The following is a 12,437-nucleotide window of genomic DNA, read 5'->3' as shown; positions in this document are numbered from 1 at the left end:
GTTATTCTGAGAAAATTTTCACTATGTTGGTGTGAAAACCATAGTGTGTTCCCGTCGAACCACTTTAGTCGTTCTATCTAGGACCTCTGTGCTTCTGCCGCATCCATCTCTCTGAATTGTAAATACTTATAGTCACTGAATTGACTCGAGATAGTCCTTTGACAAGTTTGATATACACTGTAAGCTAAATGGTAAAGGTCGGTCCTGAATGGACACATACATGGGGTTTATGTAGCCATACTACACTAAATTTCACCCATTGGCATGCTTACCATTATCTACCTCTGATCTACCAGAAGTGAGAAGAGTAGACAAATAACTATGAAATCCCACATCACCACAGAGCATGAAGTGTAATTGGATATTAACATGTCCTTGGTCCTCGGAGCCAGAAGAGTCATATGTCTTGACCACTAGACTACTAATAGTGATAATTTGTGATAGAAATATGAAGGTCTTGTAGAGACATGTTGTACCCTCTCTACCCCTGATGATTTCTTCGTATGAGAGCAGTACTATCTGTTGTTGAAGACGGATCCTAGGCGGATACCAGTATTGTTTCGTTCTTGTGTTGGAACTTGCTCTCAGCAGCAAGGAAGCCAACAAGGGTGAACGGTGGTGACAACAGGGTTACGTGCACGGGGGCAATAGCTCTGTTGATCTAGCCTCTCACGGGCACTGTGCGGGGGTATTTATAGGTATCTGAGTGCCCAGCGCCTTGTGTTAAGGACGCATGTGCCCTCAGACACCTAGTTTATCCCCAGAATATTCCCATAAAGCGGGGTTACAAGCCGTAATTACAAGAATGCCTTTACAAACTAGGCCCGTAACACAAAGGCGGCCACGCGGGGCCCGTTACAATGGGCCAGATCACACGTGGGCCTCAGAGCAGGACGAGGTCGTGCTACGGGGAGACGTCACCGCAGGCCTTCGTCTGGTGCTGAATGAAGCGAAGGGTGTCCCTGCCCGTTTTGTCTTCGTCAAACCAGCGACTGCAGCGAGAGACGACGAGCGAAGGGTGGCGTCTTTGCCTTCGCCCCAACATTTGCCCTCCGAGGGACCAGTTCGACAAAGTCACCTGGTGCCGAAGACGTCGCTAGATGGCGGAGACGCTGCCCTCGCTCGAAGTGGTTCCGCGGGGGTTTTCGATGTGACCGTTGATGGACGGCGTACTGTTGGATTGCGGGTTTCCCGAAGCGCCGCGCCTTGTCGGATTGCGGGTTTCCCGAAGAGCCGCGCCCTGCCTATAAAAGGGGGCAGGGGTCGGTGCTTTTTGAACTTTGCCTTCCGCGCACCGCGAAAACCCTAGCCGCCCGCCGACTTGCTGTTCGTCTGCCCGCCGTGCTCTTGATCGCCGGAGATCTGGCTCGAGTGAAGCAGACCGCCCGCCGCCGCCGACGGTACGTAGCAATGCCGTCCTCTTCTTCTTCCGCCGACGCCACGCCGCCGGCGGCCGCCTCGTCTGAGGAGACGTTGAGTAGCTTGGTGGTGGAGGAGTTGCGCGCCGGCGACTCTGTTGATTTTGGTGTGTCACGGATGACGTCAGCCCGCGTTGAAGATATGCTGCGGTTGGGCTACTTTGGCGGCGGAGTTGCTCGTGCTCCGGGGACGGAGGAAGTCCCCGAGCCGGAGGGTGAGTTGGTCGTTTTCGAGGCGTTCTTCGCCGCCGGTCTCCGCTTGCCTGCGCACCGGTTTGTTGGCGAAGTCCTGCGTAGATTCAATGTTCAAATACATCAGCTGACACCGAATGCCATGGTGGCGCTGGCGAAGTATGTCTGGGCGACGAATTCGTACGGCGGGCAGCCGTCTGTTGAAGTTTTTGCGAAGAATTATTGTTTGCATTGGCAGAAGAGGATGGTTGGGGACGGAGTTGCCCAGTTCGGGTCATGCACATTCACGCCGAAGACCGGCAAGACCACAATGCCAGTAGTGGAGTTGGTTCCGTGCGCCCGTAACAAGTGGGGCAGTTGGAATGAATTTTGGTTTTACGTTGCTAAGGGTACTGTCGAAGGCCATGAGGGACTCCCCGTGTCTGAGATGTGCTCTCATTATTATTCTGCGTATCCGCCTTTTGAAGTGGCAGAAGAGGATGCAGACGAAGGGGCCCTCCGATGCGCCGCCGGTCAGAGCAGTGGGCGTGATTTAGTTGAAGAGTTCGTGGCATACGGGGTCTGGCCCTTGGCGCACGGCTGGGCGTTGGGCGAAGTGTGCCCTCGCCAGATGCCTTTTCACGGTGGAAGGGTGGTGCGAAGTCCTGCCTTCGCACTGAACTTGCGAAATCGTGACCCGGCCGCCTTTGTGCGTGATGCGGAGGACTTGGCGGTGCGGCTCGTGGGACGTTACGTGCCGAGGACTGAAGGCCAGCGCAGCTTTGATATCCGCGGGTCAAATGAGCGCTTGAACAGGGTCTTCGAATTAAATCAATTGCCGTACGACGGCTATCCTGGTCAAGACGAAGCGGACCGCCGTGGGAAGAAACCGGCGGTGGAGACTGGAGGCGACCCTGCGCTGGCGGCCGCCCCCTCCTCAAAAAAGAGAAAATTAGGTACTGCGATGGGGGGACTTGGGGTGTCTGATAGTTTTGCTAGAGAGTTAATGAGGACGTGTGCGGCCCCGGGGGAAAGGATGTCTTCGCCCGAGCTCCGGGAGTCTTCGGCTCGGATGCTGAGGGTTACCGGGGGTTGCTGGCCAAAAAATGTTCCTATCCCCTGCGCGGCTGAGGAGGACTGTTTTACATCTCATATGGTTCATCGGTGGAGAGTTTTTCCTTACGGGCGAAATATCGGTGCTGTTGTGTGGATAGTGATGGACAAGGATCGCCAAGGGGCGGCGCAGAAACGCCAGGCGACTGTCAGGATTCACGAAGCTCGGCCGAAAAGGCAGCGGGGAACTGCGAAGGCTGTGGCCTCCGGCGGAGGTAAGCCGCCGCTGGCGGCGAAGGCGGGCGCCTCTGCACCTAGCAAGGCACCGGAGGCAACGGCGGGCGCCGGAGGCTCCAAGTCAGCGAAGGTGGTGCCCCCGGCCAGCGGAGTGGCGGAGGCTTCGAAGGCGGCCCGAGCGCTGCCGCTGGCGGGCAAACGTGTTGCCGACTTCGGCACCGACATTACTGTGGATGACTATCTTGGTGGTAAGTCGCTGGCCTATTATTGTTATTGTTATATTATTATTTTTTTCTTTTTTATTCGAAGATGCGTTGCAGGGTCGGACGAGGGCCAGCTTGCTATGGTTGCGCCTGGCGCGGAGATCGCGACGGCGGCCATAGTGCCGAAGGCGAGGGGCGAGGCCCTTGACGCCGGAGGCGAGGTGTCGGCCCTCGCCGTGGTCAGGGGCGAGGCGGGCGCAGCGGCCCGCCGGCTGAAGGGAGTGACGGAGGCGCTGAGTCAGGCGACGGAGGCGCCGAGTCAGGTCCGTTGAGCTATACTCTCTCCCCCACCTCTTTTGGGGTAGCGGCCTTACGTACTGCGTCGCGGCCCTGCAGGTGGCTGACTTCGCCAGCCGTACTGCGTCGGGGGCCCTCACGGCGGCTGTGTCTGCCGAAGTCGAGAGACTTCGGACACAACATGCTGACGCTGTCCGTGAGAAGTCGGCCTCCGACAGCAAGTGCCGTAAGCTGACGGACAGGGTGGCCGCCCTGGAGAGGGAGAAGGCTGACCTCCGGCGCCAACTGGCGGCGGAGAGGAGGGAAGCTAACGAGGCCGTCGCCAAGGGGCAGGCTGCGCAGGCGGAGGCCAAGCTGGCGCGGGCGGAGGGCAATCTTGCCAAGGAGCTCGCCGAACATCTGCAAGAGCGGCTCACCGCCCTGGAGAGCCGCGCTAAGGAGGCCGAGGCCGCAGTGCATGCGGAGGCCGAACGGACGCGCACGCAGCTTATGGATACATATCGTGAGCTGGGTGCGCGGACCGGTGACTTCGAAGTGCCGGACCGAGAGCCTGGCCTTCGCTGTCTGCAGTGGGTGCAGGAGGAGCTGCTGGAACTTCCAGCCGTCGTGGGGGGGTTGATGTCGTACGCCTCCCTGGTCACCTGCGAGGGGGCGATGAACGCGCTCTCTCGCGAAGGGTGCCGGCACTTTGAGGCCCTCGACCAGGTAGATGAAGATTTTGGGCGAGATATCTATGAGGTCGAAGACCCCGTGGTGAAGGAGTCCGTCGGGGCCCTCTATGACCGAATGTGGGGTCTGTACGGTCGTGAGGTGGTCAGGGAACGGGCCGAGGCTGCGAGGGCTCAGGTAACGTTGTCGTTTGTTCGGTGTTTGCTGGATGTGTTCTGTGCGTGTGCTTGCTGAATTTTTGTGTGTGTTGTCTTAGGCGGAGCGTGGCGAGCGGGTGGACGACTTCGGGGCACTGAACAGCGCGCTGCCTGGCCCGGAGCCGACCCCTGCGGAGGCCGCGACTGGAGTCGCCCTGGAAACAACCCCGGAGCCTGCGGAAGACGCGCCGAGCGTGCCCACCTCTGCTGTGGCCGGCGAAGACCTGCCCCCAAAGGTGGCCGAAGGCGCGCCTGACGCCCCCGCAGCTGCTGCGCCGAGCGCTGAAGATTCCGCGGCGGTGGTGGCGGAAACAGCGGCGGAGGAGACAGCGGAGGCTCCCGCAGCGGCAGGGCCTTCGCAGGTGGCGTAGTGGGTGTTTAGGGTTGGGGACTTTTTGGATGTTGTACTGAATCTTGGTTGCTGCGCAGGTTCAAGATTTTGGGCCTGCGCACGCAACCGCTACTACTGGGTTTTTGGCGGCTTCGACCGCGGAAGATGGAAATGAATATGGTGGGTCTGTATCTGAGTTTTTTGATTTTACTGATTCTGGGAGCTCGGTTGAGTGGACTGAGGAGTCGTCGGAGGAGGACTTGGATTATTTTGCGGCCTTGGACGTGGCTGCGGCGGAGGCTTCGCCACACGCCGCGGACGCGCCAGACGTGCCGGGTCCTAGCACCGGGCGCCGACGACGAAGGGCGGTTGCAAAGCGTAGGGTTAGTGCGGAGGAAGGGGCTCGGCTTCGCGTGAGTAGGGGTGGTCGGCAGGAACTGTTGTCTTTGCCGGCCGCCACGAGCACAGGGGAAGGGGAACTGCGAAGTCTTTTTGCGGGTGAGGAGCTTAGGATAATGTTATTTAATTATAGGGAGATGGGGATTATTCCTAAGGTGGAGCCGATGTAGAGCGTGGTGCCCTCGCTTGTATATGTGTAAAAGGTTGTAAGATGAAGTTGTGTGCCCTCGCGTGCCTGTGCCTGCGAGGGCGCTGTGTACTTTGTGTGGCATGGTTGGCTATGCTGTGCTGGTGTGATTATGGTCGGTCTTAGCGCGGATGGTTTGATGCTGTCGCTTCTGCTTTTGTTGTACTAGTTTGACTGCGCCCTTAGGCGGCTTCTGCGCGGAGTCTTCGCGAGAGACATCGGAATTTTTCGCACTTGATGTGTTTAGTCCGGCTGCACCCTTAGGCGACTTCTGCGCGGATAGTCTTCGCGATAGACATCGGAATTTTTTCGCACTTGATGTGCTTAGTCCGGCTGCACCCTTAGGCGACTTCTGCGCGGATAGTCTTCGCAATAGACATCGGAATTTTTTCGCACTTGTTGTGCTAAGTCCGGCTGCACCCTTAGGCGACTTCTGCGCGGATAGTCTTCGCGATAGACATCGGAATTTTTTCGCACTTGTTGTGCTAAGTCCGGCTGCACCCTTAGGCGACTTCTGCGCGGATAGTCTTCGCGATAGACATCGGAATTTTTTCGCACTTGTTGTGCTAAGTCCGGCTGCACCCTTAGGCGACTTCTGCGCGGATAGTCTTCGCGATAGACATCGGAATTTTTCGCACTTGTTGTGCTAAGTCCGGCTGCACCCTTAGGCGACTTCTGCGCGGACTTGTCGCACGCGAGGGTGGCTAGCGCTTAGCCTCGCGGTGACTTCGAATTGGTCGAATGCCGAAGACCGTTGTCGCGGTCTTTTTTCGACACATGTTTTTGCGGGGGATTTTTCTCACATATATTACATGGCTCCGCCTCGTTAAAAACCTCACCCCCCGGGAGGAAAAGAGTGCGGGCCGGTACAAGATTGTTTGCGGCGAATTACAAGGGCGAAATCAGCCCTAAATGGGTCAAACAAAAAATTTGCGAAGGTTGTCGATGTTCCAGGAGTGCTCCAGGTCCTCGCCGTTTGGCGTTGTGAGCCTGTAAGCGCTGGGGGAAGCTTTTGACTTGACTATGAAGGGGCCCTCCCACTTGGGCTCCAACTTGCCCTTGGACTCCGTCCGAGCCGTCCGGATGAGTACGAGGTCCCCCTCGTTGAACTCCCTCGGGATGACTGTGTGGTCGCGCCATGCTTTGGTCTGGGCTTGATATTTGTTTAGGGCCTGTAGGGCGAAGACCCGGTCTCCGTCAATGAGATCTTTTGAAGTTGGCTCATCCACGTCGGGGACGGCTGACGGAACTGTACGCGGGGACCCATGCTTTATTTCTTGCGGGGTCATTGCCTCCGATCCGTATAGAAGGCGGAAAGGAGTGAACCCGGTCGCCCTGCACTCAGTTGTGTTTAGCGCCCAGACTGCCTCCGGTAATAAATCGGTCCATCTGCCTTTTCTTTCATCGAGGAGCATCTTTTTGACAGCTGTGAATATTTTCCCATTGGCACGCTCCACGACCCCGTTGGACTGCGGATGATAGACTGAAGCGAAGGCAAGCTTGGTGCCGATGGAAAAACAAAAATCCTTGAAATCTTGGCTGTCGAACTGCTTGCCGTTGTCAACTGTTAGCTCGGACGGTACTCCGAAGCGGCAAACGATGTTCTGCCAGAAGAATTTTTGGGCAGTCTTTGATGTGATTGTGGAGACAGCCCTCGCTTCAATCCATTTGGTGAAGTATTCGACGGCTACGAAGGCGAACTTAAGGTTCCCCTGAGCGGTGGGCAGGGGCCCGACGATGTCCAGGCCCCAGCGCTGGAGAGGCCATGTATGGGCAATCAGCTTTGTATATTGCGAGGGGTTGCCTGACCGAGGAGAGAACTTCTGGCAGGCTTCGCAGGACCTCGTGACCCGATTTGCGGCGCAGGTCATTGCGGGCCAGTAAAACCCTTGTCGGATCACCTTGGCAGCCAGGGCCCTCGGCCCTGCGTGCGAGCCGCACGTGCCACTATGGACTTCGCGTAAGATCTGCATGCCTTCGGTTTCGGTGACGCATTTGAGCATTGGCTGACTGACCCCTTTCTTGTATAATTGGCCCGCAATCAGTGCGAAGTCCCTGCTTCGATGTCTGAGGCGCTTTGCCTCACTGACGTTAGTTGGATGATAGTACCCCTGTAGGAACAAGGTTATTGGCGCCCGCCAGTTTTCGGTCATGATTAGGTTGACTATACGGTGGCCCTCGCTATCATTGGTTATTTGGAGCCCTTCGGGGCTCCGGACGGCGGGCGTGCCGATGGTGTGAAAGAACACGTCGGAGGGCAAGGGCTCGCCCCTGGCGGCAGCCTTGGCCAATGCGTCGGCCTCCTCGTTCTTGGCCCTATCCACATGCTGCAGGGTGAATCCCTTGAACTGTCTCTCGAGACTTCGGATAGCCGCAAGGTATTGCATGAGCGCGGGGTCCTTTGCTGCATAATCTTTCTCGATCTGGCCGGCAACTATCTTGGAGTCTGTCTTGATGATACATGTGGTGACTCCGAGGGCCCTTAGCTTGCGGAGGCCGAGGATAACCGCTTCATACTCTGTGATGTTGTTTGTGCATCTGTCGGACTCCAGAGCGAAGCTGAGGCGTGCTGCATATCTGTGTTTGACTCCGGTTGGTGAGGTGACAATTGCAGCGACGCCTGCCCCCGCATGGCACCATGCGCCGTCGCAATGGATGGTCCAGACCTTTTCTGTGGACGGGTCCGGCTGTGCTACTGGCCCAGTCCAGTCGACGATGAAGTCTGCCAGGACTTGCGACTTGATGGCTGTCCTGGGCTCGAAGCTGATGTGGTAGCCGGAGAGTTCGGCTGCCCACTTGGCAATCCTCACCGAAGCCTCCGGGTTTCTGAATAGTTCGCCAAGCCCCCTGTCAGAGGTGACTCGGACCTTGAATGCTTCAAAGTAATGGCGCAATTTGCGCGAGGACATAACAACTGCGTAGGCGATCTTCTCCAGCTCTGTCATGTTGCATTTGGACGGTGTCAGGACTTCGGAGACATAGTAAATAGGGCACTGTCTGACTGTGCCTTCGATAGTCTGCTCCTGTACTAGTGCCGCGCTGACCGCGTGCGGCGAAGCCGCGACATAGAGCAATAGGGGGAGCGAGGAGTCGGGGCTTGTGAGGATGGCCAGCTCCGATAAGTACTGTTTTAATGAGGCGAAGGCCGCTGCTTGCTCCGGCCCCCAGGCGAAGTCTTTCGCACCGCGAAGTGTTTTGAGGAAGGGGAGACTTCGCTCGGCGGACCTGGAGATGAATCTGTTGAGAGCGGCCAATCTGCCTATCAGACGCTGACGTCCCTGACGGACTGCGGAGGCGACATGTCGACGATGGCCTGGATCTTGGTTGGGTTGGCCTCGATGCCGCGGTGTGACACCAGGTAACCCAATATCTTGCCCTGGCGAACACCGAAGACACACTTTTCCGGGTTCAGGCGGAGTCGTGCATCTCGCATGTTCGCGAATGTCTCGGCGAGGTCGGCGAGATGGTCCTCCTTATTCTTGCTGGCGACGACGATGTCGTCCACATATGTAAATATGTTTCTGCCGACCTGCCCTTCGAGTACTGTTTTGGTGAGTCTGGAGAAGGTGGACCCCGCATTCTTGAGTCCCTCCGGCATCCTGATGAAGCAATAAGTGCCGAAGGGTGTTATAAAGCTGGTGCTAGCCTTGTCTTCCTCCTTCATGTATATCTGGTGATAACCGGAGAAGCAGTCGAGGAGTGACATGACCTCGCATCCGGCCGCGCTATCGACTATTTTGTCGATCCGCGGCAATGGGAAATTGTCCTTCGGGCAGGCCTTATTGAGACTGGTGAAGTCTATGCACATTCGCCATTTCCCGCTTTTTTTCTGCACCATTACGACATTGGAGAGCCACGTGGGGTAAGCCACTGGCTCGATGAATTTAGCTTCTAGGAGGCGGTGCACTTCCGCCTTGGCGGCCTCTGTCTTTTCGTCGGACATTTTGCGGAGCCTTTGCTTTTTTGGTTGCACCGAAGGGTCAATTCCCAAGCTGTGCTCAATTATGGATCGGCTGACTCCGACCAGGTCTAGGGCGGACCAGGCGAAGACATCTTTATTTTTGGCCAGGCAGCAGAGAAGCCTTTCTTCTTCAAGTGACGTAAGGTCTTCGCTGATAGTGACTGTCTGCTTGGGCGTGGCCTGATCAAGGGGAACAGTCCTGGTTCCATCTTGGCTCTGCAACTGTGCCTTCTCGTGCTGCTTGTCGGCTGGGCTGGCGGGCGCGGGGACCTCGCGCTGGGTCGTGAGACAGTGTACGTTCCTCTGACCAGGCACGAAGTCCCGCTCTATGTTGCACGCCGTCTGCTGGTTGCCGTAGATCGTGATAGCGCCTAGCGGACCTGGTATCTTCATACATAGGTACAGTCTGTGGATGGCGGCTTCGAACTTATTGATGGAGCCCCGACCCATGATGGCGTTGTACGGATATACCATGTCGACAATGTCGAAGGTTACTTGCTCACTTCGGGCATTGGGTGCTACACCGAAGGAGAGGGGAAGCTCTATTTTGCCAACGGGGAAGGTGCCTTTGCCGCCGAAGCCATACAACGGATTGTCCGAAGGCTTGAGCAGGCTGTGGCTTATACCCATGCGGTCGAAGGCGTGGAGGAAGATGATGTCCGCCTGACTGCCGTTGTCGACTAGGACTTTGTGCAAGTCCCAGCCTGCCACGCTGCAATTGATGACCATAGCGTCGATGTGGGGGGCGCTGCGCAGGTCGACGTCTCGTGCATCGAAGGTTAGCGGTATGTGGGACCACTTCGTCTGCACGACTGGGCCGGTGACCGCGACATGGTTGATGCTGCGGTAGTGGTCCCGCTTCTGCCGCTTGGTGTCGAAGTCAGTGCTGGACCCCCCTATTATCATCTGAATGACTCCGCGATATGGTTGATCGGCGAAGTCTTCCTGCTTTGGGGCATGGGGGATGTTTTGGTGTTGCTGGTGTGGTGGTGGGGGTGGAGGAGGTACGATTTGTACTTCCTGATGGTGTTGGTAAGCGTGGTGCGGTGGATGCGGAGCGGGAGCGTGGATATATGGTGGAGGGGGTGGCTGGTAATTATGCGCGACAATTCTGGGATTGTCGGCTGGCTGCGCCCGCGCCATTCTGTCTCTGGTGGCCTTCGTTTCGGGGCAGTCTTTGGTTTGGTGGGCGCAGTCTTCGCCGTGGAAAAGGCAGTAGAACCGGCGCGGCGGCTGCGCGCGCCCTCGGCCCCTGCCACGAGTTCCGTTTCCGCGGCCTTGGGGGGGATATTCCTGGCGACGAGGGGGTCAGCAGCAGGCTGCTGGTTTGCGATGTTGTGCACTTGCTGTTGACCGCGGCCATCTCGACCGGAGTCTGGTTGCGGAGTCCTCGTCCATGTGCGGCTGGACTGCGGGGCATCCTTGGGCTTCCGCTGTGACTCAACTTTGCGCTGGTGGAGCTCTTCGGATTTGGCATATTTTTCAAAGAGCTGATATAGCTCCTGAAGGTTCTTGGGTGGATCTCTGATACAGTGGCTGTAGAGGACGCCGGCCCGAAGGCCACTGATGGCGTAGTGGATAGCGATCTGATCATCGACGGAGGGCAGCTGTGACTTGAGTGTTAGGAATTTGCGGTAATACTCCCGCAGAGTCTCCTTTTCCAGCTGTTTGCAGAGCGAGAGCTCGGCCAAAGCGTCGGTGTCTGGACGGTACCCTTGGAAGTTGAGAAGGAACTTGTCCCGGAGACTTCTCCACGAATCAATGGACAGCGGAGGCAATCTGGTGAACCAGGTGAGTGCTGGGCCCTCTAGGGCGATGATGAAAGACTTCGCCATTATGGCGTCGTCCTCTCCGGCGGATGCAACGGCGACTTGATAACTCATTATGTATTGCGCCGGATCGGTGCTGCCGTTGTACTTGGGATATGCCCCTGCTCGGAAGTTAGCTGGCCAAGGCGTCACTTGCAGGTGTGGCGCCAGGGGACTGCGCTCGTCGAGGTAGTTGACCCCTTGGAATGGCGCGCCGTGCTGGAAGGCGTAGTCATGTTGGGGGAAGCGCGGGTTCTCCGGCTGCGCCCGGTGTTGCAGGGGTGGGCCATGCTGCAGGCTGAGGTGGCCTTCGCGCGTGTCCTCCGGTTGCGCGCGCTGCTGGAGGGGTGGCTCTTGCTGTAGACCGAGGTGGCCTTCGCGCTGCATCAGCGCGATCTCGCGCTCGAGGTCTTGGGCCTTCTGCTCCTCGTCGTGTATCATCTGCCGCACCTTGGCTAGTGCGGACACACGTTGGCGCTTGGCTTCCAGTATCTCTTTCTGCCTCTGGAGATTGCGGTTCTTGAGGCGCAGGGCGCGCAGCTGTAACTGTTCTTCTGTTGAGACGCCGAGGACCTCGCCGTCCTCGGTGAGATCCGCGCCCTGCACTGGGGCGAAGCCTGGGGGCGGCTGCGATTGTCCTTCGGGCCCGCAGGTGCGGAAGTTGTCGTCTTCGCAGGTGCGGGGAATGTTGTCTTCAGTGGGCTCTTGGTGGGTGGATTGGGTGAGGGCGAGGGCCTTGCCCTTTCTTGCGGCCAGCAGTGCTGCCTTCGCAGCCTCGTCAGCCTTCGGGTTAGCTCTCTTGGGTGCCATCGCGGGTGGTCTTGTCGTAGCACGAACGGTGGGCGCCAAATGTTGGAACTTGCTCTCAGCAGCAAGGAAGCCAACAAGGGTGAACGGTGGTGACAACAGGGTTACGTGCACGGGGGCAATAGCTCTGTTGATCTAGCCTCTCATGGGCACTGTGCGGGGGTATTTATAGGTATCTGAGTGCCCAGCGCCTTGTGTTAAGGACGCATGTGCCCTCAGACACCTAGTTTATCCCCAGAATATTCCCATAAAGCGGGGTTACAAGCCGTAATTACAAGAATGCCTTTACAAACTAGGCCCGTAACACAAAGGCGGCCACGCGGGGCCCGTTACAATGGGCCAGATCACACGTGGGCCTCAGAGCAGGACGAGGCCGTGCTACGGGGAGACGTCACCGCAGGCCTTCGTCTGGTGCTGAATGAAGCGAAGGGTGTCCCTGCCCGTTTTGTCTTCGCCAAACCAGCGACTGCAGCGAGAGACGACAAGCGAAGGGTGGCGTCTTTGCCTTCGCCCCAACATCTTGCCAAGCAGTTATCATCATTTGCTTCATCAAAAGATAGTTATATGGTGATTTTTCCCAGATAAAAATAAATTCTTGGCCTTGTCTGTTCTATTCCAAAGCTTCTCTTTTTGCCGAACAACGAAGAGATCGAAATAATGCTTTATAGAACAATTTGGTATATAATATGAGGAGAAATG

The sequence above is a fragment of the Zea mays genome, chromosome 3 (assembly GCF_902167145.1).
Source record: "Zea mays cultivar B73 chromosome 3, Zm-B73-REFERENCE-NAM-5.0, whole genome shotgun sequence".
Lineage (NCBI taxonomy): Eukaryota > Viridiplantae > Streptophyta > Magnoliopsida > Poales > Poaceae > Zea > Zea mays.
This window is presented reverse-complemented; position numbering follows the sequence as displayed.